Source organism: Ambystoma mexicanum, chromosome 2p, assembly GCF_040938575.1.
Source record: "Ambystoma mexicanum isolate Mex_15411 chromosome 2p, UKY_AmexF1_1, whole genome shotgun sequence".
In the NCBI taxonomy this organism is placed as follows: Eukaryota; Metazoa; Chordata; class Amphibia; order Caudata; family Ambystomatidae; genus Ambystoma; species Ambystoma mexicanum.
In genome coordinates, this window is record NC_090923.1 from 955,081,334 (window position 1) to 955,094,659 (window position 13,326).

Here is a 13,326-nt window from a genome sequence, read left to right on the forward strand (position 1 = left end):
GAGCGAATTGACTAGGCGTACCCACAAAGGACATTTGGAAAAAAGTTTAAATAAGAGGAGACTGAGTTCTAGATTCTGGTGGACAGGCATGGCTGCCATGGTAGATGCGGAAGTGTAGCTGTGCATTTTCTGTTCTGTAAGCTACAAATCACTTAAACTCAGAAGGTGGAAACGGGTATTGTCAATGTTCCTGATGGGGCATTGATTTCATGGGCCTTATATGTATGCTTGGGCATGAAAATAGTTTTACCATAGTGGTGGTAGACTATGCCTCAAGGTGGTTTGAGGTGTAGTTTGTATATCAACATGTGTTGTGATTTGAATATTTTCAAGAGAAGGGTCCCCCAAGATATATCTGACTACAGTGTTTAGGTAGTGTCTAATGAAATGTGGCAGTATTTGGAACAACATGGTATCAAGTCATCCCACAGACTACAAATGGTTTTGTGGAATGCAGCAACTGCAAAATCAAGTAATCTATACAGTTGTCTAGAGCGAATAGGATGGACTGGAAAAAGGGTATGTGTGAAATGTTGATGAAACACTGACACACCACATGAGTTGACGGTATTCCACAATTCCAGATTAGAGGAAGGTCAATGGGCTCTGATCTATATCCAAATTGATTGATGGATCAATGTGTGGTGGAGAACCGCAAGTGCTCGAGAGGGGAGCAAAGACTAAAAGTGGGTGATGTTGTAAGGATCAAAAAACCTTTCTGAGTGCCTTAGCCACAATACTATGGTCCAATATGAATCATAAAAGTGGGTGAGACACGTGGTAACCAACAATGGTAAATGCTGGAGCATGAACAGAGTGGCTCTGGTGAGACACCCAGAAGTAAGGGAACAAGTTATGGAAATTGCAAGCTACGATGAGGTAGAGGATGAATGGTGCAAGGAAGGGTCACCCCTAGATGAGTTTGAGTGCACTGTGGAATCAGATCGAGAGCAGGGAGCCTCATTTAGTGGGGCACTGGGTGGCGGGTTTCAACCCACCGAAATGGAAATGGATGGAAGTGTTGTGAAGGGGCAGGCTGAAGGGCAAGGTACTACAAGTCGTATGAGGAAATGACCAGCTATATTTGATGAATTTGAGCTCTACAAGAGAGTGGTTCATCATTAAGCATGTACAAATGTCAGCCTTGTATTCTTGTACTGTGTTTTCATTCATTTGTACTGTCTTCCATTGTTCATATTTCCTTTCTAATTGTTTTCCAAGTAGGAACGTATGTAGTATTCTCCTTCAGTGTGCGCGATGGAACCCCCGCTGGAGTCGCACCTCGCGCACCGGGGCTGACATATGTGGTGGCGGTTAGCAACTGTCATTTTGTGCTTTGCTTCAGCACTGTGACAATTGGGGCCGTCTTACGCGAATTCTTTTAAATAAACTATACAACCCATATCTACATTTCCTCAACTTGCTACACTGGGCTCCAGCAATCTACCATGGGAGAGCCGGATATCATACAACACTGGTCCCACCTCCCCCCCCCCCCCCCTTCCTCCTCTGCTTTAGCTGCCCCTCTGCCTCGTCACCGCTCTGGGCCGGCTCTGGCCAGGTCCGAGATCTGGCATCAGATGTCTGGCCAGATCTCGGGATCCGGCCTACCTCAGCCCTGACCAGGCTTTACCAAGCCCCCAGCTTCGCCCAGGGAAGCTGGGGCCTCAGGGACCTAATCTTCTCTGTGCTCCTTTCCCTAGCCATCACTTGTGCATTTCCTGGCTCTATTTGCTCATCCTGTTTTTTTTTCTGTCCTGAAAGGGACACCAATCAACGGGCCATGAACATCACTGGGGTGGGACATCACTGTTGAAAGCAGGCATTCCATATGCTGGGCACATTATTGTTGTTCAAATGTGCATTTTACACGTTGATAGATAAAAAAATCAAAATGCTGCTCAAGCTTGCATTCACTAGTTTTCTGTGAAATAAGTATTTTCTAATTTATTTTTTTGTCGGAGCACCACACCACTACTCTGTAATTGTGGGCCCCTTGCTCTGTGTTTCATCACAGGTTATATTTATAAAGACTGTTTAATCAGAAACAAATGCTTTCGTTGTGCTAACAGCAGTTATTAGGAAATTAAACTGTGGGTGCATGGGTACCAACTTTCGATTTTCACTACAGAGGCAGAAATACCTCAGCCCGTTGCCCAGCCCAACCCATCCCCCTGACCAAACACATTTCATAATACTACTTTTTTTTTTGTAGCAAAAAGTCATTTCATTAACAGGTTTTGCATATATAACATCTCGGTAATGGTCTGTCAACCTGCTGAGCTACCCCGGTAGCCATCTACTATAGATCGAGTCTATGCATCCCTCGATGTACTCCTTCGCCTGCATGGGGCACCATAAGTTGCTGAGAAGCCAGGGGCCCTCGTGTCTGGCACAGCAGCCGCGGCAGAGTCTGCTGCTACTTCAGTGCTGTCCCTCAACTGAAGTAAAAGATGAATGGCTATTACTTGATGTTTCTGAAAGTTAGCTCAGTGGGTTAAGCACTACCGTGTCGGATTCTATGTAAGATGTGTAGATGAGCTCTTGGAATGCCAGCAGGCTGGACTTCTCAGCTATTCTAGGCAGGGAATAGAAAGAGTAAAATATAACAAGCGGATGCGCTTTCTCATGCTGTCTATCATGTTTTGCCTCTGACTGAGTATAGGTCTTGTTTTCAGGTATGTGCTCTGACTGCTCTCTTCTCTCTGCCAGCTGGGGTGGACTGCCCTATAGGGAACATTGGAGATTTCCCAGTAGGACTCTGCACTCTAGGTCCCTTTTGTGTGCAGGGGAGGATGTGTGCTGACTGGCATAGTGTAGTGTGCAAATATTGGTAAGGTCAATCTGGTAGGTCTATAATATTTTTGTTGTCATTTTTCAATTGCAGGAACACAAATTGGCTCCATCGTCCCATCTAGGGCAGCAAAGTTCCCAGCAGCAGTGGCACCTTCAAAAATCCTGACATCTGTAGTAGGACTTCTAAAGATAAGGATTCCTCTTTTAAAAACCACTTTATTTTGCTGTGGGTGAAGGTGGGGCAATTTTAAAGAATTGGGAGTCACAATGAGGGATTTCAAACATTTATGAGGCTGTTCCTGTCTCATGTCCAGTTTTGGGGGGGGGCGGTACCGAAAGTTTGTCTCATGTGAGAGTTGCATTTATAGTGCAATGTGTACTCTCTCCTGGCTTCCCAGCGTTGGGTCCTGCGTACTAGGTGATGCCTAACGCCCAAGAGCTGGTTTTAGCCCCTGCTCATCTAATGTTAATTTTGAAGTCTCAGGTAGATCATGTATCCTTGACTGTTTAATTTCATTGCAGCAGCATCGCTCCAAGCATCAATGTATCAACCTAACCACCTGTGTCCTAGCAAAAAAAAAAACACTTGACCCAGTCAGGTAAGGATATTTTCCCTATGTACCATTGGTTGAGTAGAAGTTTTATATCGGCCCTGTGCAATGTGCATCCAGGTTGTGGTTTTTGCTGCCAATCTGTGGCCTAGTCCAGGACCACACTTAAAAAAAATAATAAATAAATAAATACATAATCGAGCTAGGACTTCACGATCTTAACAAGGAGTTTTCTGGGACTTGTATCAATGTGGTGTGTTTGTTTTTTTAATTTTATAATCCAACCAGTATTTGTGTCTGATTTTTGCAAGGGGCGCCCCCCCACCCCAAGCATTTGGCATTTTTAATTTGTGAAGACGTGAACGTGACTAAACTAAAGTGGGGGGTTTGCTATGTTTTCACAGATTCAGGCTCCTTTGTGAGATGGATCCTTGATAGTAAGTGAACTATTGTCACGATCCATGCCCCTGACCACCCTCGGGTATAACGGCCCCCTGGCAGCAGTGGGGCTAAAGCCCTTCACACTGGCCCAAGGGCCTTAAAACTCCATCAGAAACATATATGGAGTCAGTCCTGGCGCCTTTGGCGCCAGGCCCATTATCAGGAATAAAGCAATACCAGTTTTGCACCTTAATCCAACATGGAGGCCTATTACACAGCTCAGTTCTTCAGAACCAAGCCATGCGGTCTAGTGTTTTGGGTGGGGCTGGGCCTGGAACTACTTGGCCTGGGCGGGCTATTTAAACCACACCCAAACAGCAGAACATGCTTCGTGTTATTATGCACTCCTGCAGCATAACGCTCACTGTGTGCAGCTCCTGCTCATCTCCTTCTCTGGCGGCCCGATCCTGAAGCCCTAGATCCGGATTCCATTAATAACCACGAAGAACAAGAACAGCATTAGCAAGCAAGAACATTTACCTGTGGAGTAACCGGTCTTGAATCCAGCGCTTCGCTTACCTCGCCCATCTCCGGAGTTTGCTGCGACCTGCAAAGGTAAAGAAACGAGGACGGCATTAATACCAATTCTCACCTGGGCAAGCAGCGAGTCCTGGCAGCACCCTGCGCTTCTCTTACCGCGCCCATCTCCGGGTTTCGCCGCAACTTGCAAGGGAGAAGGAACAAGGTCCGCATTAACAAAGCACTTACTGGGCAAGCAGCGCTTCGATCGCTCATCACTCCGGAACATCCCCGCAACCTGTATCAAGAATATATGTTAGCAATAGTGCAGCGCTCCGTGCATCAATAACTCAACGTGGTCTTTGCTATCGGCGCAGCAACTCCGAGATTGCAACCATCCCTGTGAAAACAAAGCCATTGTTAGGGGACAGCGTATCGGAGCAAGACGCCGAGAAGACAGAGAAGACAGAGAAAACAGAGGGAAAGAAAGACAGAATCAAGACGGAAAAGACATTATAACTCCCCTGGAAGACAGTAAGCAGAGTCTGGTCTGAGTCACAGCCGGTCTGGACCCGACATACGGGCACACGGACCAGTGACGCAACTAGGTCCACGGAACGCCCGCACCAACCATGCGCCCCTGCACAGACACAGGACAGAGAGTTCAACGCACAAAAACATAAGGCGCTACCCAACGTCTGACACATAACCAAGCAGAGAGGGGTCCGGGATAGCGCTTAGACCTCCGTCCAGTATCGTGTGGCACCCCCGTGGATACCAGGTGAGCGTAACACTATCTTTTTCACTTTGCCAACGGGAAAAAAGGTGGATTAGAAAGACCGGTCGGTGACCGCAGAGAGCGGTCTTTCTAATCGAACTGTCATACTTGTCAAACCCCTGCCGAACACGAGGAAACGCAGAGGCTGATGGGCTCTGTGAGCCCCAGCAGAGTTGACGCAGGAGTCGGGTGAGTTTTGGACCGTATGTGCGTGCGTGTGTGAGGAGGATGCGGGAAGGGTGTGGTTGGTGGAGAAATGGAGGGTTGTGTGGAGGTTAACCCCCTCCCACCCCGACTAACCAGTGAATGAGCAGTAGAGGGTGGTAGTGGGGATGAAGATTTCCGCATTCAAAAGTCAACACAAAAACAGCCGAAAGAAATCTATTTTTTTGTGTTCAGGCTTTAAAATGCAGGAATATCGCATAGTACCGGATAGTTTCCTAGTGCCCAAAGATGGTAGGAATATCAGCTGAAAAGCAGATGGAGAGGTGGAAACATACAAGAGAAATGCAAAAACACAGAAATATGATGACTCTTATTTGGACTTTGGGTTCACATGGAACACAGATGCTGCAGAAGTTAGGCCGCAGTGTGTGGTTTATGGTGCTACATTAGCAAATGACAGCCTGAAGCCAACAAAATTAAGGCGGCATTTAAAAACAAAACATGTTAATTTAGCAAAAAAGACCAGGGATTTCTTTGTATGGTAGCTGCAAGGCATAAAAAAGCAAAAAGGACACTGTTAAGCATGACCAGGTACCGATGCCACTTTTCTATCTGAGCAAAATCAAAAAGCCTTTTACAGATTCTGGGAAAGTGAATCCGCCAAAGATTTCTTGCTGTCAATCGGGTAATGCTTGGTGACTGTGCAGCAGAGAAATGCTCAAATATTCCTATGTCTGACACCACAATTTTCCGCTGCATCATTGACCTGTCCTTTGATATCGGTACAGAATTGATATTGTGCTTTAAACTGTCAGTTTGCCCTACAGCTGGATGAGGCCATTTCAAAAGATGCTCCTTGATTGTGATTGCTTATGTGAGGTACTGCCATGGAAAAGAAATATTGGAGGGTTTCTTATTTTGTAAACCAATTCAGGGCAGAGCAGCTGCATCTGAACTCTTGACATTGTTAACAACTTGCTAGTTCCCAAGTAGGAGGCGTGTGTTGGTATTTGCACTGATGGTGCTCGAGCTGGGTTAAAAGCAAAAGTGTTGGCAGTAGCTCCACATATATTGTGGACACACTGCTTGATACACCGAGAAGCTTTTGCCTGTGCGCAATATGGGGAATGAACTCGCAGAGGTGCGGACTTCTGTTGTAAATATTGTAAATGCTATTAAGATGCAACGCACACGAGCCTGTCTGTTTGCTACATTATGTGCAGAAATGGGAGCTGAACATGATTCTTTGTTTTACATGGAGGTCAGGTGGCTATCCAGGGGAAAGGTTTCAAATCTCATTTATGAACTTGGGCATGAAGTGAGACACTTTTTCCTGGGTTTAGACCAGACGAAAGAAGAGCCTCTGTGTGATTCACGCTGGCTTGTACTTTTAGCTTACCTTGGTGACATCTTTGAAAAGCTACATTTTCTAAACCTAAACCACATAATTTGCTACGAACGCAAAAATATCAGCATTCAAGAAGAAGCTGGAGCTTTGGAGGAGGAAGGTTGATGTTGGCATTACCGATGCGTTTTCATTATTAAAAGATGCTCTTGAGGAGACGAAGTATGAAGTATGATCTTTCATGTGTTGCTGAACTAATAGAATCAGTCTTGAACAAACTTTTCAGAGGACAATTGTAATGTCAATGACTGGGTGGTTCATCTTTTCCTAGCCGACGTAGGTGCCCACCTCCCAATACACCTTTAGGACGAATTAATGGAGCTTCAAAGTGACCGCCTACTGGAGAGCCAATTAAAAAAATGGTCTTTGGGTGGATTTTGACAAAATGTGTCTGCAGCGTTTCCAACTTTATCCAAATGTGCAGTCAATGTACTGTTACCTTTCAGCACCACGTACCTTTGTGAGATTGGATTCTCAGCACTTGCACCCCTAAAGACTAAATCCTGGTCAAAGCTGGAGGTGGAGTAATCTCAAAGTTGTACTTAAGAAACAAATTGTTACATCAGTTGCATGTCAAAATGTTACTGTAGGACAGTAATATTGGCTGTTTTCATTTGTGGGAAATAAATATCCAACACTACTTTTTTTAGTTAAGTCCTCTGTATTGTAACAAAACATTCGTAATGCTGTGTTTACAATTATTTATTCTCTAATCAAATTTTAGATTTTGGCGCCCACACCTCAATTTGGGGCACCATTCTACACCAACATGCGATTACTGTTCGCACCAATAAACATTTTGGAGTCCATGTGTATAGGGGGGCCAAGCCAGATCCATTTTTCTTAGGGGGGTGCGGAGGGTCAAAAAAGTTTAAAGACCACTGCTGTAGAGTGACTACCTTGTTATTTTCGTATTTTTGTTTATTTTTTGTTAAAGGCTAAATACCTGATTGCTATCTTGCTGGCCCTGTAATATTTTGATTTCTAATGTGGAAGAGCACTTAGACCCTCCTTGAACCCTAGGGGACAGTGCAAGTGCAGACTTGAACGGCAGAAGCTTAATGTACTAAACCAACCGTCTTTGCAAAATCCCTGGCTGCTGGTCCATTATCCACATGCTTGCGGTGTGTGCGATGTTGCTATGTGTACGGTACGGTGCATAAACAACTCATACACGTGATTGCACAATCAGTGGGTACAAGCGTATCATTCCAGTGCTTTACTGTGAAGGAAAGAGTCACACAGGTCCAGAGATACTCAAAATTTGACTCGGTCGTCTGCTTAAGAACATTGCAGTGTCACATAGCCCATGTGAGGATGTGCCTATTGTATATAAAGTGCACAGTGGTGCTATGCTTGTAATTTTCAATAAATTGCCCAGACAGCTGTATGCTGGTGCACAGACACCTGCTGGCACAGATTTCCCTTATGTGAGGATTGTTGGTGTGGCATATGGGAAGCATGTGTGACTTTCAAAGCATCTTCAGTATTGCTTAATTCTGAAGCAGAGTGCCAAGGGGCACAGTTTTGTTTGGCTGCCTGGAAGGCTGGTTAGGTTTTGAAGTGCGTGACAGACTGTTTGAGCCACTGTAGGGTACAGCACGTTCTGCACACACGGCCAGGTGTAGTCCTTGGCTGGGGATGGTTGAAATGCCCTGTTGAATGCGCTGAGGTGGAGTCAGTAATGAGTCTGGGAGTGGAGTACAGACTGCTCTAGTATTGCCTCATGTGCTTCATTGTTGGCACCGAACTGGGATTTGAGTCTTTTTTTTTTCCATACCACCCGATTTCTGCAGTGCTGAGTCTTGGAGTCTTTGGGAGTCAACTCGGCAATCGCTGCATTCTACGGACTGCTCCAGACTTTGAGCAGTAAGCCCTAGTACATGTGATAATACAAGAAAATACACCAATCACTTAATTGTTTCGAACAGCACTAAACGCTAAAACCCTCCATTCCATTCTCCTACATCCATTTCTGCAATATGGTCACCTCTACTGGCCCCCAAACCAGGCTACGGGCGATACACCCGCTCCTCGAAAACGCCAAGCACGAGACTACCCCGCCATACAACATGTCCCAGCGTTTGGATTGCCAAACGTCACAATCGACCCCTAAACATCTTGAAATTACAAGTTCCAACCACATCCCTCATTTAAATCCACAATTGGAAAATGAAAAATGCAAAACACTTGATATGCTGGAAAACCTGCTTGATGCCGAAAGTGACGAACTTGTTGCATCCAACGTATGCATCGGACTTGGTACAGATGAGACACTGCAAAAAAACACAGAACCTGTAATGGAAGCAAGTTTCATTGATGGAAATGAGAAAGCACAGGCAAACTCCCCTCCGAGACATGAACATTTATTAACTAGCAAAAGTGATGAAATGCAAGAGGTTTTTGCCCAAAACAACACTCCACTGGTGGTGCCACAGCAGCAAGACACCGATAAGCGGACATGCTCTCCCCACAGAATAAGAACAATAAACAAGTAAATGAAAGAAAAAGCAGTAAAAGATAAGAAACGCTGGACTTTTCTGCACAACATACAACTCTTACGGAGGTGTCCCAATGGAAACACTGCGACAACCAGATCCTCCCCTCCAAACGGAGTCTGAACATCAAAGAAGAAATCGAAGAAAAAAAATGATATACCTGACAAAATCATCAATGTGAAAAAAAAACAACTAAAAGACCTCATTTTGGAGCCATCGACAATAAAAATAAAAAATTATTAAAAAGTGGCAACAGAATTATGACAAACTAGAGCTGGGATGCACAGACTTGGGTTCTCCTACAAATAACTCTGAAAAACAATGTTTTGCTAGACATCACTGCGATCGAGTCGATCGTGAATGACCAAGAAAAAAAGACATGAAGTCTTTGGAAACCTTCTACCCACCGAACTCAACTTAAGGGAAACAGACAAGACTCCACTCCCAGATTTGGAAAAACAATAGGCAATCAAATCCTACTTGACAATAATATACTGGAAACTCAAAACGAGAAGACCACTAAACACAGTTAATACAATCAACCCAGGAATTACAAACTTCGTTGGAAACAAACCTCCACAAAGAAGTGTCAATGCGATACTCTGAAGGAAGAACATAACCCTTTATCAACAACGATGGCCGACTACAAAGCACCATGATAGCTGCCATTCCCTTCATCAAACTTTACGGCTCCATTAGTGATGCTGCACGACCAAGCTACTTTGATCACCATGATACACACTAAACTAATATATATGGAGGCTGACAATTCCCACTCGTCTGAACACAGAGGTGGAAATAAGCAATCTATGGTAAAATCGCCTTTTTGACATTGCCGGACATGATCACGCTGAAAAGGAGCAAGTTACTACTTGTTTAATAAAATTACTTGCAGCCAAACAAGAAAAATCGAACAACCAAGATTACAGCGGTATTCAAACTGTGGGGCGTGCCCCTGCAGGGGTCGGGGGCCGCATCCTTGGGGGGCCGTCAGTGCCCAGAACGAAATGTATTAAAAAAAAAAAGTTTAAAGGGATATTTATATTTTTTTTAGAGTGGAAGAAATGGGCAGGGACGGCTCACGTGGTTGGACTGAAGCATGAGACTGTCTAAGGCAGCAATGAAAAAATGGCCTGCAGTTGTAAATGGATATTCATTCCTTTAGTCACAGACTGTTTGAATAGTACCAAAGGGGGTGCTTTGTGTTAAAGTGTAAGTAAATTGTGATATTTAAAGAATATTTATTCAGCAACAATGGTCAAAATTACTAACTGCATAGTGAAGTAACGCCTCAAAATGGCCCACATTGGCCAAAAAGGTGGCCCGTTTTGACTGGCCCACACTAGCATTTTGCATTTTTTGGTAGAGGCATTGCCCTATAGGCCAGTCCGAGCCTAGTGGCTCATCCATAATGTCGAGGGGGTGCCCACCCAGTGGCCGCCTCACCCATTATGGAGGAGCTAAGGAGTCAGCCCAGTGAAACAATGAGCGTCCCTCAGCTGCTTTTTTCCAGCTGAGGGAGTGCTCCTGGGCTGGCTGAACTGTCAAAGGGAAAGACTGTCTCCCTGTGACAGTTCAGTTCCCCAGCCGCACATGGTCATTGACCTTGCAAGGCTGGGGCGTTTTGCTCCACAAGCATTGCATAGCTCATTGGAAATGCTGGCTGGGGCACTGCATGTCTGTATGTATCTTGTATTTTGTTTATTTGTATAGCGTGCCTGGCCCAAAGGCATCTGGGCGCATATCTTACGTTACAGTGACATCTTATACAGTGAGAACGGTAGGACATGATACAGAGAATACATACAAACAAGTTACTACATTCACAATGCATGTCAGACCATGGCAATAACAATGGTACAGAGTCATTCTAAGGTAGATGTAGGCCGATGTAGCAGGTGAGTTATGAGTGTCTTGAACAATAAGCCACAATTTGGCTTTGCTCTTGAAAGGGTGGAAGGAAGGTTCTGATCTAAGTGGGTTGGGCAATGAGGGCCACAGTTTAGTGGCAAGGACCGGGAAGCTAACCCCGCCCGCTTTCTGCAGCTTGAACCTAGGTAGGGCGAGGGATTGAACTTGGGCTGCTCTCGGAGGTCGGCTAGAGGTATGGGGTGTGAATCTGCTTGCCAAGTAAATGGGCACCTGGTTGGCCAGACACTTATGCGTAAGGGCAAGCGTTTTGAGGGAGACTCTTTGGGCTACTGAGAGTCAGATTCTTAGGAATATTTAGAGTTGCTCTAATGGCATTATTTTGGGAGACCTGTAGCTTGGTTAGGTTAAGTTGACTTGTCCCTAGATAAAGGGCATTACAATAATTGAGTTTTGACATAATAAGGGTTCTGACAAAAAGTGGTTGTTCCTCCCGTCTCCTGCACACTATTTGCTATCTGTAAAAACAGATCAATAACTTAAAGTAATTTGATGTTTTATAGCGTGATATTGTTCAAAAGTTTGTCTTTTTTTCAGGCAATAGTTCAGACAGTATAGTAGAATAACTATCTCACAAACAAAATTATATCAAAATTCATATTTTTATTGTACATAGTTAGGCCCAACGTGTTTCGAGCTTACTCTTCTTCATGGGCAACGGCACAATTCCACAAGTTTCTAGAAAAAAAAGCATGTATGTGTGGTCTCCGGTGATGGGGGTGAGTATCTGGGTGTCATCGGCATAATTGATATAGGTGACACCCAGATGATCAAGAATATCAAAGAGCGATTTCATGAACACGTAGAGTGTTGGTGTGACACAGGAACCTTGAGGGACCCCGCACAAGACTGTTGACGGTTCAGCGGAAGCCGAGAGGGAGAAGACCCTTATGGATCTGTTATCCATGAACAATCTAATCCAGGTGGTGGCTTTATCAGAGAAGTGGGCTACGGATTTGAGATTCCAGCAGAGGATTTGATGGTTAACCAAATCAAATGCTGCCGATAAGTCTAGTAATAGTAGAAGGGCCAACTTCCTGTTATCTTTCAGATCCTCAATTTGAGTTTTTAGATCAATAAGAGCAGTTTCTGTTCCGTGCCTAGGCCAGAAGCCGGATTGTCAGAGACCGAGGAGTTTATTGGATTCCAAGTACGCTGGATCTGTCAATAAGCAGCTCAGTCCAGGATTTTGAGCAGGAAGGCAACAGTGGTTATAGGCCTGTAATTGGTAGGTATGCTTGGGTCTAAGGATGGTTTTTTGAGAAGGGGGGGGGGGAATAACCCGTGCGTCCTTGAGGTTATCAAGGACGATGCCTGTGGTGAAGGATCGATTGATAAAGGCAGTGATAAACTGAGCTAATTCATTAGTAGCCTCCTTGTTAATGGGAGCTCGGCACGTGTCACTGTGGCAGTTGGAGGGTTTGATTTTACTGATGATGCTTTCAACCTCAGAGATAGTTAGTGGTGAGAAGCTGAAGGGTTTATGGGTATGTGAGATGGGTATGGTTTTGCCAGTGGGAAAGTTGAGCTGTGGGGCAGTCTGAAGGCTGTTTATTTATGGTATTGATTTTGGATTGGGGTGTTGATTTTGTCAAGGAGCGCTTTTTGTATATTAGAACACCATGTACTGTCTTTACTACAGGTGTCTGGGGGGGTTGATGGTGATTCGAGGTCTTGAACTATGAATTTAGGTGTGCACGCAGTTTTGGTTTCCTTGATTTGATCGGGGCAATTGAATTCATTGCTTTGAGCATGGTATGGTTGAAGGTATCAACTAGGACTGTGGGGTCCGTGCATGCCAGTGAGGCTTTGTTTAGCATTGGTAGGATGAGAGGGAGCAATTTTTCACTCGTTATGTCGCTTTTGTTTCTCGTACAAATTGAGGGAGCAATGTCTTGACTAGAGCATTGGTCGTTGGCTTTGATGTTGAAGGTGATCATATGATGATCGGACCAAGCACAAGGTAGGTGTGATTGTAGATTGTCACAATGTAAATCAAACAGCCAATCAAGTGTCCCTCCCCTTGTTGTGAGTAGGTTCATGGATACGATGGGAGAAGCCCAGGTCAGTTAGGGTACTGGCAATGTCCCGTGCCTTTAGGTCATTGGGGTCTTGGAAGCCAAGATTGAAGTCACCTAGTAGAATCATTTTGAGATTTAATCTTAGTTTTATCTGCTAGGATGGAGGTAATTTCCTCTGCAAAGGTGTTGACAGGTCCAGGAGGCCTGTAGATAAGATGCAAGGTGGTGTTTTAGTTGGGTGAGATGGGTAGTTTGACTGACAACTTTGCTGATGGAATCTGTT